The sequence below is a fragment of the Myotis myotis genome, unplaced genomic scaffold (assembly GCF_014108235.1).
Source record: "Myotis myotis isolate mMyoMyo1 unplaced genomic scaffold, mMyoMyo1.p scaffold_m19_p_1, whole genome shotgun sequence".
Lineage (NCBI taxonomy): Eukaryota > Metazoa > Chordata > Mammalia > Chiroptera > Vespertilionidae > Myotis > Myotis myotis.
This window is the reverse complement of record NW_023416313.1, coordinates 212,809,125-212,815,416: the sequence shown is the minus strand read 5'-3', so window position 1 is coordinate 212,815,416 and position 6,292 is coordinate 212,809,125. Positions and strand designations below refer to the sequence as shown.

The 6,292-nt window shown below is 38.3% G+C and overlaps 1 non-coding gene across 1 annotated transcript; it reads right to left on the bottom strand.

Annotated features, from left to right (window-relative positions):
• Positions 1–287: 287 nt before the first annotated feature.
• On the bottom strand, positions 288–451 carry LOC118661849. The gene has a single exon (XR_004969496.1). It is a non-coding gene; the product is annotated as a U1 spliceosomal RNA (small nuclear RNA).
• Positions 452–6,292: the final 5,841 nt, after the last annotated feature.

Below are 6,292 nucleotides of genomic sequence, written 5' to 3'. Positions count from 1 at the left end.
CAAGTGTCCTTTCTCACTTGTGACTTGGTTACAGAATATAAAAGGGAGGACGTGATGATTGCCTTAGACAACATTATCCCTCACTGGCTTTTAATGATATTTGTTATTTTGGACCTCAGGTGCAAAGAGTTGCTCTAATCACACTCAGTTCATTGACCTTGGTTATGAATCTTTACAAATAATTTCACATTTTCCCCTTTATTATCTCCAGTCAGCTCTATTATTCCTATCCCCACAAGAGCACCTGCTCTGATTTGTTTCACATATGCTACTTATTTTAATTTTTTTAGGGGAGAGCACGAACTCAGTCGCCCACTACCACAAATTATGCAGTCGAGTTTCCCACATGTGGGGAAATTGTAGGGGTCAGCACATTCAGGGAGCAATGGATAAACCTCACCCTAGGAAAACCACCTTCGTGATCATGGTATCTCCCCTACCAGGTAAGCATTCACATATAGTGTTTATTATTGCAGCATGACTTGCAATGTTGTCTCGTATATGTATTATTGTAATAGACATAAAACCATGGTACAAAATGCATTCCCTTTCCTAGTTTTATTACTCAACATTTAATTATAAAGAATTTCAGCCCTGACCGGTTTGGCTCAGTAGATAGAGCATCAGCCTGCAGACTCAAGGGTCCCAGGTTCGATTCCGGCCAAGGGCATGTACCTTGGTTGCGGGCATATCCCCAGTAGGGGGTGTGTAGGAGGCAGCTGATCGATGTTTCTCTCTCATTGATGTTTCTAGCTCTCTATCCCTCTCCCTTCCTCTCTGTAAAAAATCAATATATAAAAAAAAGAATTTCAAACATACAGAATATTTATAAGAGCTTTACGTTGAGCATTTCTATACCCCCACTACTCAGATTCAACCATAATGCCTTACTATTCATCTGTTCATTTCCATCATAATTTGAAATAATTTCATTGAACATTGCAGATGTCAGTGCACTTCTGCCTCAACTATATCAGCATTCAATGCCTGGAGCTGAGGAAAGCAGAGGGGATTTTCTTGCAGGGCGATAGGAGCCCTCATAGCCTGTGCTGTGCATATCATCTTGCTTGGGAGTATGTTTTCCTACTCTGGGCTTGATTTCTTCTCTTCTGTTCTGTTAAAGTGTATGTGCATCATAAGACACCTGGCCAACCCCACTGCTATATCTCTATTTCAGGGAGGCAATATATATGGTCCTTTGCCTTCAAGCACAAGTGGAGTGCCTTGCAGACCAACTCGGTACTAAGGTTGCTGGTCATAGGGGCCAATGCTCAGTTGACTGGAAGTTTCATAAGCTGATCTTTGGGAGTTCAGCATCTGTCAGGTGAATCAGAACAAGGGTTCCCCTTATATTACACAGGAGAAAAATGGTATCTAATGAACAGCTGATACCGAGTGTTTATTGATTTCTCCAAGGCACGTTCAAATCAGATGAAAGTTAAAAGGCTAATAGGAGTTTTTGATGATCTGGGAATGCTCACTCTAGAAGCTGATCTTGCTTCATCTCTTTTCCATGTGAGTAAGGCCTTGTTCCATCCAGTACTTATGTGAGTTGTCCTTGTTGGCTGCTCCGGGTGGTAGGCAAGGCAACAGTGTCACTTCCCTTACCCCTGACGTTCTCAGAGGTTTTCAGACTCCTACACTTTCCTTTAACTTCTGCACTAACTCCAGAATTAGGCCAGAGTCACACCAGTCTGTGATTAATTTCCATCTCATTAAGAATTGCATATGAAAACAAAAGGTATTTTCTTTAACTTTATAATTGCAATTACTGTTACATAATTTTTGTCCATTTGATCATGGGTTATGTAAATTTTATGACTTAAAATCTTTTTCTTAAAAGTATAATACCCACTTAAATAACTGTACCATAACTAATTCAACCATTTCCATTATTTGGAATTTGAACTGCTTAATTTTTTTAAATGGTGCTGTGATAAACTTTTTTTTTTTTAAATCTGCATGTACTGTTTTCTGTATCTACTGTAAAAAGTGTACCAGCCCTAGCCAGTTTGGCTTAGTGGGGATTAAAATTAAAGGCCCCACTATATAGAGCGAGCATGTTTTTAGGTCTAATCTTTTATTTACATCCATTTTAACAACACATGAGAGCATGATTTTACTGAGAAGCTGCCAGTGTTTTGAATTACTATTTCATGAGAGGAATAGAATATGAATGTTATCTTCTTGATTTTAGTAAGAAGGAATACTTTTCTGTTTGCTTTCTGGATAATTTTCTGCATATCAAATGTTATTTTTGTTGGCAACTGTTTTTCCTTAGTGTATTGTAAACTTTTTAAAATTGGCAATTATTGATGAAACATTTTAATTTTTGCATACATTGATCCAGATATTTGTTCCTTCTTGGTTTCTTTCTCTTTTAAGCTTAGAAATACCCCTTTTCTCCAGAAACCAGGGGCAGAGTCAATGCTATTGCCTTTGTTTTTAATTATATTCTCAATAAACAATGAGAATGTATCCAGCTGAAGACAAAACCAAATACTAGCCTCATTCAAAAGTCAATGAATAAAAATATAAGGGAAAATATTGACTAACTTACTCCTAATTCATAAAAATGACATTTCCTTTCAGATTGTCTGACTTTGTAATTGAAGATATATTCCTATCCATATTTTAGGGAAATACTTTGTAATGGCCACTTAAAAATTTACATGGTTACATAAATCATAATTACCATTTGTAATTTATTAGTCTCAAATTTATTTCTACACATATTTATTGAGTTCTACTTATGTGTATGTTTTAGACTGAATTGTGCCCCCCCTCCCAAGTTCATATGTTGAAGCCATAAGCCCAAGATAACTGTATTTGGAGATGGGCCTTTAAGAAGTTAATGATGGTTAAATAGGGTCATAAAAATGGAGTTCTAACTCAATAGAACTGGTGTCCTTATAAAAAGAGGAGGAGGCACCAAAGATATGTATGTACAGAGGAAAGGCCATGTGGGACACATGGAGAAGGTGGGTGTATGCCACCTTGATCTTGGACTTCCAGCCCCCAGTACTGAAGAAAATAGATTGTTGTTTAACCCACGTGTTTGTAGTAATTTGTTATGGCATCCTGAGTGGACTAAAACACCTGCTACGATAATAGATCTACATTTGAATAATCTCTCTTGACATTTAGAACCTCACAGTTTATTTGGAGGAATGGAATGCAAACATATTTGCCACAGAAAACCTAAAACATGGTGCATTTTACTCTATATATGTCCTCATGTGTTCAATTTACTCCTGCTGTCTGTTTATGTGTATGTGTGTCTGCTTCTCTTTACGATCCCTCACTAACTATTTCTAACCAGTGGCTGCTCATTCCATTTATACTTGAAGCTCATCTTAAATGAAAGGGCATTCTTGAATATGAACAAGAAAGAGTAGACCTAGTTCATTTTAATAAGGTAAAAAATGTGTTCCCAGGACATTTAAAAGCAAAATGTCTTTGCAAAAATAAAATTAAAAAGAAATTTACAGCTGTAACATTTTGCTTACCTTAGGCATTTCCCTAGAGTCCCTCTCTCTGTGATGAAAGGCATTTGACTCAGAAATCAGTTCCTCAAAGCCTTTTCCCCCACTTCTTCAAAAATGTCTATTTTCTCATTTCCCACTGCGGTGTTATTGAATTCATAACAGCAGTTCTGCAGAGTATCATTTACCTGTAAGCTAAACCAGCAAATTCAAGGAGTTTCAAATTATGAAATCTGATTTGGTGGCTTTATGCTAAATGACAATCATATGGAAAAGACGCTAAAGTAAAACTGTGCCGAGATGCACAAGTAGGTGTCATTTTCTTTATAAGCAGAAATTTCCCTGCAGAGTAGGAATGCATAAATTGTGATTGTGTCAATCACAGGCACTAAGATTACAAGAGAATTGTTTAAAATTCCATTTGATAGGAAGAATATTAAGATTTAGAGAGGCATGCTATAATAGAAAGAGCACAAGTTATGAATCACAAGATATGGACTGGGGTTATTGGTCAATGACAACAATTATAATGAAAGGGTTTGAGACAATGCCCTTGACTTTCTGAGCCTCAGTTTCCTGATTACTAAGATGCTTTGTTAGAAAGTAGGAGATATGATGTATAAAGTAGAAATAGTTTGTGTAAAAACATAAAAAAAGAATTCTAGGTATTTTCATCAAGAAGAGATTTAATACAAAGAATTAGAGGCATATGAAACTGTTAGGTGAGCTGGGACAGCAAAGATTAGGTAAACAGCTGCTAGCTCTCCAGAAAGCATGATGTGCAAAAATCCCTGACAACTCCCCATGAGGCTTTCAGCATCAGAAAGGTTGATTCCCATTTGATACATGAAATGTACTGGCAAAACATCCTGTCTGCCATCTTCCAAAGAACTCACACCATAATGAAGCCAAACCAATTGTCCATCTCTCTCCTCCTATCAAGTCTTTAACAAGAGCTTTGCATTTGTGGGGCATTAACTGGATCCCTGCTGACAAGAGAGTAGAGAATGTAGTTTCCAGGCTTTTAGCTCTTGGAACAGAAGTGATAATGGAGAACAATGTTGGAATGGGTTTCAGATTCCGACAATTTATAAAATAAGCTGACTCCACATAAAAGTCACTCAGAAAACTCAATTCACCCACTAGTTTTGTCTGCTTTACCAATAAAATGGAATTCAAATTCATTGCAATTGGATCTCCATACACTGCAACCACCAGTAATTCAAAATAACATCCTGTCTCATGTGGACTATTACAATATTGATCTTGTTTTCCTTTTTCCACGTTGCCCTATTAGCCCTATACATTGGATTATAGGGCTATGGGTACAAAATATCCCCAAATTGCAGTGGCTTAACCTAAATGGTGTCCATTTCATGCTCATTTTATATGCCTCCCATAGATTTTCATGTTCCTGTTATATGGCTCTGTTGCATATGGTCATTTAGGGGCCCAGGCTGACTGAGCCTCCACCATCTTATAGAAGTAGCATCTAGAATTCTCCAAGGTCATGATGTGAAAATTGAAGAACTGGAGAATTGCTCATGGGAATTCATTGAACAAGTACACTAGTGATCCAGTGATGGCCCCATCCTCTATAATAAAAGCATAATATGCAAATTGACCAAACAGCTTAAGGACCAGTAGGCAGGGGGTGGGGCTGGCAAGCAGGTGGCACCAGGCCAGCCATGGCTCATGCCAGTAGGCAGAGGGAGGGGACAGCAATGGGATGGGGGGGGGGCAGTGGCAACCAGTGGCAACCAGCAGCGTGACGATGGGGACCGGCGCCATCCCCTGATCACCTGCCCAGTAGCCTCCTTCAGGGGGAGGCCACTGGCAAAGGCAGAGAGGCAGGGTGATTCGGGCGGGGCCGACTGCTTGCCATCCCCAGATCGCCCGCTGGGCTCACCTCCCACAGAGGGAGGCCAGACTGTGGCTTAGGCCTGCTCCCAAGGGGAAAGTGGACCAAAGCCATTAGTTGGACATCCCTTTAGGGATCCCAGACTGTGAGAGGGTGCAGGCCGGGCTGAGGGACCCCCCTGAGTGCATAATTTTTGTGCACCGGACCTCTAGTTCAATTATAAGAAATACAACCAATGGAATATTTGGTTAAACTACTATTTCTTCCATAGTTCCTATAACTAGTTTTCTACAGTAATACCAGATTAATTTTTATAAAATATAAATCATATTTTTTTTATTTTGCTTAAAAGCATTTGGGATAACCATTGCACATAAAATAGAGCTAAAACTTTTTATTATAGACTATCAGATCTTTTAAGTTCTGGAGTACCCCCCTTTTTTAATCTTACAGTTTATCACCTTTGCTTTTGCTCACTATAGTGCAAGATATTGGTTTTCTTAATGTCTTTTAAATGTGCCAAGATAGTTCCTGACTTAGGGCTTTGCACCTGCTGTCCCTTCTGACTAGACTGTTTTCCACAAGTTTTTGCATGACCAGCTCCTTCTCATTTTTCAGGACTCTGCTTAAATGTCACCCTCACATTTTCCTCTCCAGTATAACAACTTTATAACACTTTTCAAAATCTGTAAAAAGTTGATTACAAGTTCATTGTTTGTCCTCAATCCCTTTAAAATAAAATCATGAGGTAAAAACCATGCTAGTCTTATATTTGCCTTGTATTTCATGTATAGAATAGTGTCGGGCCCATAGCAATCTATCCATAAATATATGTTAAGTAAAAATAAAAATCAATAATTGTGTCTATCATTATTTACCAAAGTGATTAAAACAGCACTAATAGCAATTAGGAAGATATTTCAGATGCAGATTAAGTTGAGAATAT